Genomic DNA, 14,957 nt, shown 5'->3' with positions numbered 1-14,957 from the left:
CCCTGGAAATTAGAGGTACCAAGAGAGATCAATCAAGATCATCTATTATCAATTCGCATTCGTATACAGTTATGCCGACTGATTAACCAGATGGTAAAATGGCTGGAACGCTGTTTATTGCTCTGCGTCCTTTGATTCTTTCTCGTGTGTGTAATTTTGGCAGGGGCCGTAGGGAATATTTACGTCACAGAAGACAAGAGTGGGAGAACAGACGTAAGAGAACTACAGCTATTGTATGATCACTGCTTTTGGCCAATAGCTCGTCAGAAAATAAGTGTTTTTTCTTGATTACTATGCTGCGCATAGAAATCATACTCCCAAAGAACAAGCTACCGCTCCTGGAAAGTGTGTGACATAGCAGTTCGTACCACCTGGAACCACCAGATGAATGGTACCTCCAGATATCTGTCTTTTCAGTGTGTATGAAACATATTATAACACTACCTGCAGCAACGTCTTAAAGGACAGCCAGTTCTACGATAAGCTCCACGACAGGCTGTTTCGCATTCGGTTGCATGCCATCACTTTCCTTCAGTTCTCGTCACCCTGTTACACCAATGTCATTTGTATACGTATTCCTTAAGAGTGGATACCTAGCTGAGCGTCCTCATAATAAACGTAGTCCTTCACTGTCAGGCAGAAAACGTATAATTTTTAATAACAGCATATGTAAGCCAAGCCGCCTGTGAGTGTTTGATAAGTGGACTGTGCATAACGTCTTATCAATACGTACAGCACGAAAGAGCACTTACTGGAATGGAGAGAGTAGTGCCACCGTAGCACAAATTCACCGGCACTGAGCTCGGAGCGTTTGTCCATGTCCCTGCAGACGCACTCCAGCACCGAGTAGGTCCCGTTTGCTGCAAGCAGAGCTGCCACTGTGGCAATTACGCCCACCGGCTGCATTGTCCGCTGTCGACACTGGGGAGCAAACAGAAGCAGTGCGCGTCGCCGGGAGCGCGCGCTCAATATGACGGCGCGCGCAGCGGAAGTCTGCCGCAGGACGGCCAAACCACGGGAAGCGTGGCGTGACGCCTCTCATCCGGATGACCGCCGTATTCCTGTCTGCCTGGTGAGAGTTCGCGAAAGTCGTCGTGTAAAACAAACGTGGTATCTGTCCTTCCCCAAGGAAGTGTTGTAGTCATTGTGCTGTTCCTAATCTATAAAAACGATCTAGGAGGCAATCTGAACAACCATTGTTTGCAGATGATGCTGTCTTTTACCATCTAGTAAAGTCATCAGAAGATCAAAGCAATAGCAAAATGATTTAGAGAGTGTACCACCGCGGTGCGTAAAGTGGCACTTGATTCTAGATAATGAAAAGTGTTATGTCATCCACAGGAGAACTAGAAGGAACCTGTTAAATTTCTTTTACTCGATGAGTCACACAAATCGAAAGGGTGCCGTTTAAGCTAAATGCCAAGGTATTACAATTAGGGCCAACTTAAATAGGAACGATCAAATAGAAAATCTTGTAGGGAAGACTGTGTTTTGTTTGCAGAACACCTAGACAAAGCGACAAGCCTGCTAAAGAGACTGTCACTTAGTGATGCTAGAAGAACCCTCCGCCACACACCGCCAGGTGTCACGCGGAGTATTGGTGTAGATGCAGATGTACATCTAAAACTCCACACAAGTCGCAATATGGTGCATGGTGGAAGTTGCCTCGCACCATCACTAGTCATTTTCTTCCCTGTTACGCTCATAAATACACAGAGGGAAAAGCGACTCTCTTTATGCCTCCATCACCATCAGTTTTTTGCTATATTAGCAGGTCCTTTGCATCTCCATTTTCTGCGATCCATTGCCTCCTTCTTACGGCTGCTGTGTGTTGTACCGTCCATTACGTCATCCAGTATCTGAAATCTCCTCCTTCCTCGCTTCCTTTTCCCTTCTACATAACCTTCTACAACTGTTTTTATCAGTCCGTCATTCTTTATTAATATATGCCCAATCCAATTTCTTTTCCTTCTCTTTATTACATCTAGCAACTGTCTTTTCTCTCCCACTCATCTCAGTACCTCTTCATTTATTACTCTGTCCATCCAACTTATTCTTTCCATACTCCGCCATGTCCACATCTCAGAAGCCTCCAGCCTTTCTCGGTCTTTATTCCTCAAAACCCATGTTTCAGGCCATACAGAAGAACACTCCGTACAAAACATTTTATCTTTTCCTCAGTTCTCTGTCCACACTGCTGCAGAAAACTCTCCTTTTCTTATAAAATGCCTCTTTTACCATTGCTATCCTTTTTTTCATTTATGTGGTGCACTTCCAGTCGGTGTCTATCCTTCTTCCAAGATACTTAAAATTTAGCACCTGTTCTAATATTTCTCCATTCAGCATAATTTTAATTTCTTTATTTTCTCCTAGTGCCAATACTTTTGTTTTCTTTGTGTTAATTTTCATTCCATAATGGCGTCAATGGTGTCCGCTAAATCCTGTAATTGTTTTTCCCCTGTGGCTAGAAGGACCATGTCATCAGCAAACCTCAAACACCCTACTCTTCTTCAATTTCTACTCCTTTTTCATCTAATGTGCATTGGGCAATCATATTTTCCAAGTAGAGATTGAAAACGTTAGGTGATAGACAGCATCCTTGTCTTACTCCTTTTCCTAATCGGATCCAGTTTGTACTTTCTCCTCTCACTTTAGCTGAGGCTGTTTGATTAAGACATAATAAGTCTTCTGGTTTTCCAGTCCACTCTCCTTTCTCTCATTACAGTCGCCAGCTTGTCCCAAGCCACATTGTCAAATGCCTTTTCTAGATCGGTGAAGCACATTTAGAGGTCTCTTCCTTTTTCAATAAACCTTTCTCCCAAGAGTCATAGGAGCCCCACTGCATCTCTGGTGTCCGTATTCCGTCTAAAGCCAAACTGCTCCTCGCCAAGATTCTCCTCCATTAATTTTTAAAGTCTCTTATTAATTATTCTTAACATCATTTTGGCTGCATGTGAAATGAGGCTGATTGTCCCGTGCTCACTGCATTTCTTGATTCCTTTTTTTCTCGGTAATGGAATCATTAGTTTTGTCAGAAAGTCCTCAGGCCATTCACCACTGTCACATATTTTATTCATAACCTCAATATTTCCCTTATTTCATCTTGTTTCTAGCATTTTAATATTTCTCTCCGTATCTGTACCTACTGCTTTACCATTTTTCATTGCAGTTATGCCAGACATTACTTCTTCCATTATGATGATTGGGCCTTACTTTCTGGTCATCATTTACACTGTTGAGTAATTCAGGTTCTACAGTTTCTGGTTTGCGATCTGTGTCATATAGCTCTTTTAGATATTCTTCCCATCGCTGGAGGACATCGTCACGATCTTTGTACACTACCTCTTCGTCTTTACTCAAACTTTCCATAGTAGCACTTCCTGCTCTGTTTTAATCCCATGTCATAGTCTTTACTCTATTGTACAGTAAGTCGTACCTTCCCTTCCTGTCCAGTTCTTCGATTGCATTACATTCCTCTTAGCCATTTTTTCCTAGCCTGCTCTGTTTCTCTTTACAGTTCATTATTTAACCTTCGGTACATCTTTCTTGCATCTTCAGTGTTCTTGCTTTTAAATTTTCTTCTCTCCTCCACATTCGAAACCATTTCTTGTGTGACCTATCGTTTCTTTTCCCTTTACCCTTTTACATATCCTATATTTTGCTGTCCTGCTTTAATGATTTCTTCTTTCAGCATGTTCCAGTACTTGTTGACATTATCCGGTGGTTCTTTGTCTCTTAATGTGTTTAGAAACTCAAGTGACAGCATTTCTCTAATTTGTTCTCTGTTGGATCTTATCTTCTCTAGATCCCACTTCTTCACCATGACTCCACAGACACCCAAATTTCTCTGTTAGTGCTCCTTAAGCGAAATGGACGTTAACGTCAGTGAAATCGTTCTGCAGTCAGCTTCTAATGTCGGTTCTCTAAATTTCCTCTATAATTTTCGTAGAAATAATATCGTGTTCGCTACAGGGGTTCCTATTTTCGTTCACAAACCACCTCCATAACACTAGCATGTTGTTCGATCCTGGAGGTAACAACTCTGGCTGCACAGTTAAATTGCTTCGACGTCTTTCCTTTATAAGACCTTGTGCGGATCCAAAACATTCAAACAGTGCTCAAGTACGGATTGTACTAGTGTCCTATATTCTGTCTTCTACAAATGAACCGTTCTTTCCTAAAATTCTCCAACTCGAAGTCGAGCATTCACCTTCTCCGCTGCACTCTTACATGCTCATTTCATTTCACATTGCTTTGCAACGTCACACCTAGATATTTCATCGACGTGAATGTCAAGCAGCGCGCTGCTAATTCTGTATTCGAATATTTCTACATTTAGTTCTAACTATAATTCATCTTACCAACTAGAAATTTTGCTTAAGTCATCTTGTACCATCCTACAGTCACTCAACACTTAGATGTCCCTGTACACTACAGCATCATCAGCTCATCCTGTCTGTGAGATTACGTTCTGCCGCACTCCTGGCGATACCTTTGTCTCTCATGAACACTCGCTGTCGAGTGCAAAGTAAGGGGTTCTGCTATTATGAAATTTGCGTTCCACTCCCATATCTAGAAATCTTTTCTGCGTTCATCCGTTAAGAGACTGCAGTGAGGCACTATATCACAAGACCAAAGTGGACTGCGAGCGAAATCGCTGCCTCAGGATCTGTCAGTACTTTTCTTCCGGTGTCATATTACAGCAGACACATATCCGTATGTCGCCTTCCCATCCACTCACCCTTCCCTCCCCTCTCCAATCCCCCTACATTCCCCTCCCCGACACTGTTCTCGCCCAATAAAGATCATTGTAGTTCTGTATAAAGTAGTGAAAAGAACGTCACAAAGTGCAGTCAGCAGGGATGCGCCGAAAAACCAAACGTACTCGACAATACCTATGTATTTTTACACCAGGCCAATGAACTCCAGCTGGAATGCAGCAAAAAGCCACAGAGTATCTTCCAAATTTATCAGACCTGCAGTCTTTCAACTATTTCACACAGAGATCAGAAGTTCCTCAAGTCGGCAAGTCTTAGTTAAGTTGCAGAAGTGTACTGCTTTTCACCAACACATATACTGTGGCTGTTAGTCCATCTAAAAGCGTCAGTGTAGGTCCAGAAATAGAAAACTTTCGACGTGTTTTTGGCATCACAGGACTATCTGTGCAGCATGAGGGAGTATACAAAGAAGTAGATGACAACAGAGTGCGGTGCATTACAATCACCAACTGACTTTAAAATGTGTGGGAGGAGGGTTTCAACAGTGCATATGTACAGGGAACCTATGACTGAATCAACTTCAGGGGATATGCGCATTTAAATAAAACATTCGAGTGTGGGGAATTTGGATGATTTATACTGCACCTTAGCGACTGCTACACACAGACTGAGGCGCTTGTGGTGTCACCGCCAGACACCACACTTGCTAGGTGGTAGCTTAAATCGGCCGCGGTCCATTTAGTACATGTCGGACCCGCGTGTCGCCACTGTGTAATCGCAGACCTAGCGCCACCACCAAGGCAGGTCTCGTGATACGAGAGAGCACTCGCCCCAGTTGTACGAGAACCTAGCTACCGACCAGATGTACGAAGCCTTTCTCTCTCATTAGCCGAGAGACAGAATAGCCATCAGCTAAGTTAATGGCTACGAACTAGCAAGGCGCCATTAGCCATACAGTGATTGTACTTAAAGTCTTCTGTGTATCGTCAAGATCGATGTACCACAAGGAATGAGTAAAGTTAAGTATTAAACCTGCTCCGTACTTTTCTTCCTAACATTAATTACGTATCCTGTTCCAGTACTTCACGCCCGTCTGCGTTAGTCTAGCTTGCCTTTTCAGCCATCTCAACTTCACGGTGTCGGCCCAGATACCGACACAACAGTGCTAGTATCTGGATGTAGGAGGAGCAGTGTATAAATACATGTATTCTCGCTGTACCAGGAGAGCCTATTACTATCGTTCAGTGAAGTAGAATTAAGGGGTGGTATGTCTGCTAATACATATGTTGAGGCACTTGCTGGACAGAATACTGTACAAGCTGAATTTTTTAGACTCATATGAAGCAACGTCTGAGCAAACATTGCTCTACACAATGAGTATAAAACGTACATATGTAAGTAAAGAAAATACAAAATAAATTGTTCTTATTGCCTCACTGCGTACCAATCCCCACCATTGTACCGCACATAAACGTGCCATGAGCCAGTGCTTACTCGGGAGTCTCCAGCACTGGGCGCGAGACGCCTCTGTGGCGCACGTGTCGGCCGGGCAGTGCTGTGGCAGCTGCCGCCGCGGGCCCAGCCAGCAGCCAGCAGCCAGCCCCCCACCCAGCCAGCCAGCCACGGCCTCCTCAACACTGCTGGCGCCGCAGCTGGTGGTGCACGCCGGAGGGCAGCTAGAGGGGTCGCACACCACAGCGTGTGGCCCGCAGTAGTCAGCACTTTGATGTTAATGCTGAATTATATATAGTTACTGTAACTCAGGGGTAATGTTTTGCGAAGCTGCTGTGACTGTACATAATTTTTTTAGTTCCTATTGTTTTACCTTGAAGTTTACTTTGTGCTGATATGTAAGGTGTCTATTTTTGAAGAAAAGACATGTGTAATGCAGCACACTGTAAATAACTAGCCACATATTACAATATTGATTTAAGGAAATACTCCTTTTTCATCATTTACATCTGGCTAGTCATTTGTAGTGATTAGGTTCTTTTCTATGAAATAACAATGATATAACTAAACAATAAGAAATGGTTTTTTTAGTTAAGAATCTTTTTTTGTAAAAAAATATGATCGATGTGTATTTTTTAATATATTCATTTTCTATACCATTTAAACCAGCCAGTGTGGCCGAGCGGTTCTGGCGCTTCAGTCTGAAACCGCGCGACCGCTATGGTCGCAGGTTCGAATCCTGCCTCGGGCATGGATGTGTGTGATGTCCTTAGGTTAGTTAGGTTTAGGTAGTTCTAAGTTCTAGGGAACTGACGTCCTCAGATGTTAAGTCCCATAGTGCTCAGAGCGATTTGAACCATTTATACCATTTAATCACATATATAATTTCATATTTAATTCCATGTACATTTTTAAATTAATAAACTATCTGCTTTATCCGTTTAATTATGTGCCATATTTGCATTTAATTCGATGTACAAATTAAAAACTAATAATAAGCACTCTGTTTTCCCAGTCAACCACTTTTTCTTTTCTAATCTGTTTTTGGCTGTACATAATATGCGTAGGTGAAAAAGAACCACACATATACACATGCACACATGTAGGTACTGAAGAGTAAAAGAAATTGGTTCATGTGGCACAGACTTGACTAATTAGTGCTGGAGGGAGCTGACACCATCAATCCTGCAGGACTGTCCGTAAATCCGTAAGAGAACGAGAGGGTGGACATCTCTACTGAACAGCACGTTACAAGGCGTGCAAGATATGCTCAATAATGTTCACGTCTGGGGAGTTTGGTGGCTAGCGGAAGTTTTTAAATTCAGAAGAAAGTTCCTGGACTCACTCTGTAATAATTCTGGACATGTGGGTTGCTGCATTGGCCCGCTGGAATTGCCCAAATCAGTCGGACCTTACAATGGACATGAATGGATGCAGATGATGAAACAGCATGCTTATGAACGTGTCAGCTATCAGAATTGTATATAGACATATCAGGATTCCCATGTCACTGCAACAGTAAACGCTCCACACCATTCCTGAGCCTCTAGCCCCTTGAACGGTCGGTCCCCTGCTGACATGTATTCATGAGGTTGTCTCCATACCCTTAAATAGTCTTGTTTGAGGCACAGCTCAATGTCCTAATGGATTATCTGAAGAAATTACATAACTTTTGATGCCAAAGGTAGCTGCATGTTTATGTCTCGTTTATAATCGATGTCTAGAAATTGGCCATGAAAAATCGCGGAGGTAGTTATAATCAAGGAAGTCCGATAGATCTACTTGGTTGCTGGCTGTTCTGTAAAAAGAATCTGAAAAGCTAGGTGGCGCCAGAGGTCGTCTCACCGGCTTCTGAGCGGTACGAGCTACTGGCAGCTCGCTTTCTGTGCAGGGAACGCCACTAAGAATGCCGCAAATGCAGTACAACAACTTGTCTGTGCAGCCGCGTGAAAACACGTTGTGGGCGGCCGAGTGGGTGCCTCGGAGGCTGACGGCAGCTGACGGTGGCGGCCGGCGCTGCCCTCTCAAGCAGTGGTTGCTGAGCGCTCACTGCCGAGGTAGCCGGCACGGCTGCGGCATCGTGCTAAGCGTTCTGGAAAACCGGCGCGAGTTAACCGAGCTATCAGTGACTCCAACAAAGGCTGCACTTTCTTCCTTTTCCGAGCCTGCATTTGCACAGCCAGGGTCCGCCGTCTGATAACTTTCTGCGGACCTCGGTGCTCCACTCAGTGCACTCGGCCCCCGCCTCACCGCGGTGTCTGGCTGCGCAGCTCAGGTCACGGGCAGCGCTGCCCGTGCACTGCTGCCTGGAGGTCTTTTGTCATTTTTTGTATAACATACAGCTGTAATCACTTCTCGAAATTGTAATACATCAAATTTCCAACTATGAACTGAATACTGTTGTTCAATCCACGCGATCTAGAACATGGCCAGAGCACGCCTTCCAGTACCTAAGCCGAGAACATCACTCGCTAGTTTACCGCGAAATACTGCAGTCCATCGCGCGCTCGTAGCTAATCCCCTCCGCAAGTCGATCTAACGCGAAGTTCGCAACTCAAATTCACATCTACACAAAATAAGAACTCAACAAAATTTTATATAAATACTTAACCTTCCCTTTACCAAGAAAAAAAAATAGCTAACGATAATCATCTCCATACTTTTTAAATCACGTCCTTCAGCCTTACTAGCGCCATTCTTAATACCGTGAACATCCAGTTACACCTATATAACATACTTTTAATAATAAATCACCCATCCCAACACACTTTATGATCTCAAGTCCTTAATTCACTCTCCATTCTAAATACGATCAATTACTTTTCTATAATTTTATAAAATGCTCAGCCCTCTCCCATGTGCTGGAAGCATCTGCGTAGTTCAGCTTTCAGCCACCAGAGTTGTTAGTGAACTCATTCACGTAAGGAGCCACCCCCTGCTCATCTTTCTCACTCGTCCATCGTCGGCCGCATCGTTCGTTTTTTGTTCTAAGTGACTGTAAGTCCTTATTGGATGATGGACTCGATGAATTTTTTGAGGGGGCAATAGACTGCCCAGATCAATTATTCGTGCCCTGGAGTCAGTGCCAGAAAGGTAATTACTCACTCTCATTACAACCATGTTTGTGTTCGTTAGAATTAATCGCCATAGACAGTGTACTCATTTAATTTTATCTCTACAGCGGTCGACTCCCAGCTTGCAGTCGCGCGCGTGCCTGTCGTGGCCAAATTGGACCGTCAACAACGCCCGCGGGGACGTACCTCACCGGCTAGAACGACCCTCGCCACTGCGCGCAGAGCTGCATCTGCCGTCGCCGAGGTCACGCAGCCTGGCGCCTGCCGGCCGCCACCTGCGCCTCCAGCCGCTACCAAGGTCACAGAGCACGTCCCCGCCTGCTCAGACTGGGGCCCGTCCGCTGGTCCCTCACAGCAGCCAGCGCGTGCACCACCACCATCCACCACCATCGTGTGAGGTACAGCACGCCTCACCTGGTTATAGCTCCAGTATTAGTGATCCTGTGGCTAGTGGCAGTTCTCTCTACCGCCCTTTTAGAGAAGTAGGTCAGGTCGGCGATACCATACCTCAGTTGCAGTACTCTGCGATTGCGGACGCCTTTGAGGAGCGAATCTCGATCACTAGGATCGAAAACCGGGCAGGGGGGTACGGCGATCCTGTTGGACTCTTAAACCTGTGCCTCCCTGTTCTAGAAACTGAGCTTCTCAAGGTTGTCCAAAATTCGCGTTATCCCGCTGTTAAGTGCAGAGCAGTGCTGTGCATTGAGTTATCACCCCCCCCCCCCTCCAAAGTTCAGTCTGGTGATGAAGAGACCAGCATCCATCATCTTTGGGGGGATAATGACGTGATAATGTAGAGCACATCAGTCGCCGAGTGGTTTCATAAATTCACCTTGAGTGTCATATTGGGCCAGTTTTCCGAGATGGAAGTCAATGGCTCAGCTAAGGCACTCAGCAGAATTCTACACATGGACATCCATATACGTGTCCATGATCCGTTCAATGGAGGGTGTAGCTATATCAAGCTCCCTAAACATATACCAAATAAACATGCATGCATTTATGTCCAAAATAGGGATCAGGCTTGTTTTGCATGGTCAATCCTGGCTTGCGAAAGAAAGTATAGAGATTGCCCTCATCATCTAGTTACATACAGTCAGCGATATTAACACATATTAAAACTTTGATGGTATTGAGTTCCCCGTCAAGGTCCAGGACATACCTAAATTCGAGGCACAAAATCCTGGAATATGGGTACACGTTTATGGCCTGGAGAAAGAAAGCAAGTCAGATGAGCCAGACAAGCATGTGAGCATGTAAATATGCTTCTCTTTTCTTAAGGTGACAATTATCACTATGTCTGGATCAAGGACATGTCCCAGCTCCTTTCCTCCCAACTATCACCTGATTGTTGTGTAAAACATATTTGCTTCAGGGGCCTTAATTATTTCTCATCTGAACAGTTATTAGCTACGTATCTAGTAGACTGTACCTCCAAGGATGCGGTACGGGTCATGATGCCTAGCCAGGAAAACAAACCACCATGAGCGGTGTCTATTTGTTGTGTACGCCGACTTTGAGTGCCTCCCCGCTCCTGTGACCCGCTGTGAAGGCGATCCTACGACCTCACACACTACCTTTACAGAGAAACACGTACCATATACTGCAGCGTACCAAATTTTATCGTCATATGACACCAACCTTAACCGATACAAATCTTACGTCGGGGATAATCCATCGATTTGGTTGCTCTCTCAGCTCGAAAAATTTTTACTGGAAGTTGATACACTCTACAGCGGCAACGTTCCCATTACCAAATCGAAGGAGAATGGAAGATTTGTATAATAACGCCACCGAGTGTCATATTTGTGGGCTGCCGTTACAAAGAAAAGCGGAAACTCCTTGTAGGGATCACTGTCGTCTTACAGGGGAATTCCGCGGTGCAGCTCACAATGCATGCAATTTGAAGTACCAGTTACCTAGACACATACCAGTTTTCTTCCATAATTTAAGTGGGTATGACTCTCACTTTCTAGTTGAGCACTTGGATGATTTCGGTTTGGAGAAAGATCAGGTCAGTGTCCTACCTGAGAGCGTTGAGAAGTGTATTTCATTCTCCAAACGTATGACGCCGAGAATTACGCTGTGCTTCCTCTATACACTACGTTTTATGTACGCACGACTATAGAAACTTGTTGAGACTCTACCTCATGGAGAAATGCATATCACTCGAGCTGCGTTTCCCGATGAGGAAAAGTTTCAACTTGTGACTAGGAAAGGGGTTTTCCCATATGAGTATGTGGATAGCACGGCCAAACTCGACGAAACCAGGCTACCGACATAACTGCATTCTCCAGCAACCTCACAGGCGACACCGTAACGAATGCAGAGTATGAACATGCCGTGAATGTCTGGCGGGAATTCAATATTCCTAATTTAGGAGAGTACACAGACATGCGCTTGCTTGCGGACGTTTTCGAGAAGTTGCGGAGTCTATGTTTGACCACACATTCTCTGGACCCCGCCTTTTATTACATGGCACCTGGGTTGTCTTGGGAAGCGATGCTCAAGAAAACGAAGTGCAGCATCGAATTATTGACCGATTCTAACATGTTTCTTTTCTTCGAGCAGGGGATCCGTGGGGGGCTTTGCCAATGTCTTCATAGACACGCGAAAGCAAATAACCCACGGATGGATGACAGGTTCAAAGCATCCCTTGATTCAAGTTACATAATGTGTCTAGACATCAATAATTTATATGGGCACGCTATGATGCAATCGCTGCCGATTGACGAGTTTACATGGCTGTCCGAAGATGAATGCACGGGATGAAGTGGAAAAATCAGGGGGGTATGGCCGCCGATTCTCATGTAGGGTATGTTGTGGGGGCAGAATTCACATACCCTATTAGTTTGCATGACGTGCATGCTGATTTGTCGCTGTGTTCAGAGCAACTAGTTCCACAAGGAGGTTCCACGCCGAAACTGATGACGAGACTGGGGGACAAGCAGAGGTACATTACTCATCATCGCAGCCTCCAGCAATGTCTCAGCTTGGGTATGGAGCTCATTAAAATCGCCTGGGCCATCTCCTTCAAGCAGTCCCCTGGTTGAAGGAGCATATTGATCTGAATACGAGACAGACAACTTCCATGTCATGTGACTTTGAGAAAGATTTTTATAAATTAATGAATAATTCAAATTTCGGTAGAACTATGGAGAATTTGATGTAACGACGTGAAATTTTTATTAAAACGCAATGGGATGGGCGTTATGGCGTAAGAAAATGCATTGCCAGACCAAATTTTAAATGGGTCACCATTTTCAATAAGAACTTTGTTGCTGTGAAGATGGCTAAAACTGCAGAAGAGTTTACTAAACCTATCTATGTATGGATGTGCATACTAGACCTATCCAAACTCCACATGTACTGCTTTCATTATGAGTTCGCGGAAACTCATTTCGCAGATCCTAAATTACTTTATATGGATACAGATAGTTTCATCTATTGGGTGAACTGCGATCCATATGAAGTAATTAGGTACCACGCCAATGAATTCGACACATCTTCTTATGCGGCCGATAATCCTTATGGTAATGTTCCACAAAACAAGAATGTTATCGGTCTCATGGATTTTAGAGTTTTTAGGTCTTTGGTCCAAGATGTATGCATATTGCACATTGGAAGGTCCCACTCAGAGACGAGCTAAGGGGGTACGACGAATGGCATCACGAGCTCAGTCTATCGATGACTATTTGCACTGCCTACGTGGTGGTGTTCACGGTGCTGAACCGCAGCCACCGCATATGGTCAGGCAAACTAGCATTCGATCGGTAGCGCACGAGGTATACACTGTGCTGCAGCTTAAAATCAGTCTGTCGCCTCATGACGATAAAAGGGTCGTCTGTGATGACGGCATTGAAACTCGCCTGTACTCACACTGCTCACTTGTAGCGAGAGAAGGGATGGGGGACTCTGATTGAGAGGAAGAGAGAGATACTGAGAGAGAGAGAGAGAGAGAGAGAGAGAGAGAGAGAGAGAGAGAGAGGGAGGGAGAGAAAGATGACGAGAGTGTCTGCAGAGTAGTAGTATGACCCTTTTATCATAGTGTAAATACTGAATGAGGGTTTTTTTGTAATGTGTATCTGATTGCGAACTTCCGTGTATGTCTGAGTCTGTGAGCCTGTGTTAAGTTTGTTTGTGTGTAAATATAAATATTATTTATTATACAAAAGAAAAAATCATAAAAACACAAAAAATTAAAAAAACAGCAAACTAAAAATAAAATTATTAGAAATTATTTTATATATTTGTATATATTTCTTGACGAGTATTACTAGTTAATGTATATATGAACAAAAAGATAAAATTTTAGACCTTCAATTCCTCCTTTTATAATGAGGGAGAAAAAAAACAATTTTACGCAGTTCATATCTGCTTCGATCTGAGTAGTTGTTATAGATTTTAGTTTATAAGTTTCACCTGCCACTAGCCATCCAGTCAGAACTAGTTTTAGGTATGTGAGTTCCAAAAACTAAATTCATTATATATATATATATATATATATATATATATATATATATATGTGTGTGTGTGTGTGTGTGTGTGTGTGTTCATTTTATTGGATCAAATGTTTATAACGACCCATGTATGTTCGTCTGGTTATTGTAGGGTAAAAAATATGTTTAGACCAACTTACTTGAATGAAATGTATTTTCAATTGGTCTTTGTACTGGAAAATGTTTTAGAGCCGCTAACTTGAAGTAAAAAGTAAAAATACGTTTGCCATTAGTTAATAAAAAGTCTTTCCTGTGGAACTTTACTATGTATACTATTATTTACCTTGTAAGATACTGTAATTAGCTTGTGATACCTCTGCTTTAGTTGTAATACATATATGTAGTCATCTCAGCACACTACTTATGAATAATGCAAAACACGTGTCTACAAAAGAGCAGAAATTTCATTTTTTACATGATCAGAAATAATGTATCTGCAAACTCATATAATGTGAAAAAAAACTCTATGATTGTACTGATATCTCGCAAACACTTTAAAAAAATTCTGAATTCGACAATAAACTAACTCATTTTATTGTAAAAAAATTTTCTAATGTCCTTATTATTTTACCGTCGATCATGATCATTCTTTTCTATTAAAAAAATGATAAATATATACAAAACGCTGATAGAGCCACAGTGCACTGCAGAGAGGAGAGGTATAATGTTTTTACTGCTTTAAAGACACAAATGAATTCTGAATGACGAGTCCTGGGCTTCGTCCGCCGGTTGCAAACAGACAACAGCACCCTCTTCCAGGTCCTGTCACTTTAAACAGCAGGCATCTGACGAAGTGGACCCTGCCACTTTCCCTCTTTCAGGTCCTGTCACTTTCATCGCCGAGCAGGCGAGGTGGAAGCAGGTAAACTGGCTCAGACAGCTCCAGCGGAATGCGCTTCATGCACAGTATCACCAATAAACTTACTTCTATGGATGTAGGTGTCACAGAAAGAAAACAACAAGAATTCTTATAGAGAAAAAAAATTATTTATTTATTTGTGAGCCATTTTAAAAGTAATTTTACATTTTTACATGCAGACACAAAACTATTTGTTTCTTATTCACATGTTCACTGACTAAGTTGATGGATAGGTGGACAATCGTAGTATTCCAGGTTCTGGGTAGCCGCATATTTGAAGATTCGACGCAGCCAGCTAATCTTCTCATCGCCTTTAACGTAGATAATTGTCTCCTTGTGATCAAATACTCTCAAC

This window comes from Schistocerca americana, chromosome 11, assembly GCF_021461395.2.
Source record: "Schistocerca americana isolate TAMUIC-IGC-003095 chromosome 11, iqSchAmer2.1, whole genome shotgun sequence".
Lineage (NCBI taxonomy): Eukaryota > Metazoa > Arthropoda > Insecta > Orthoptera > Acrididae > Schistocerca > Schistocerca americana.
The sequence above is the reverse complement of the archived record's forward strand: the minus strand, read 5'-3'. Positions refer to the sequence as shown.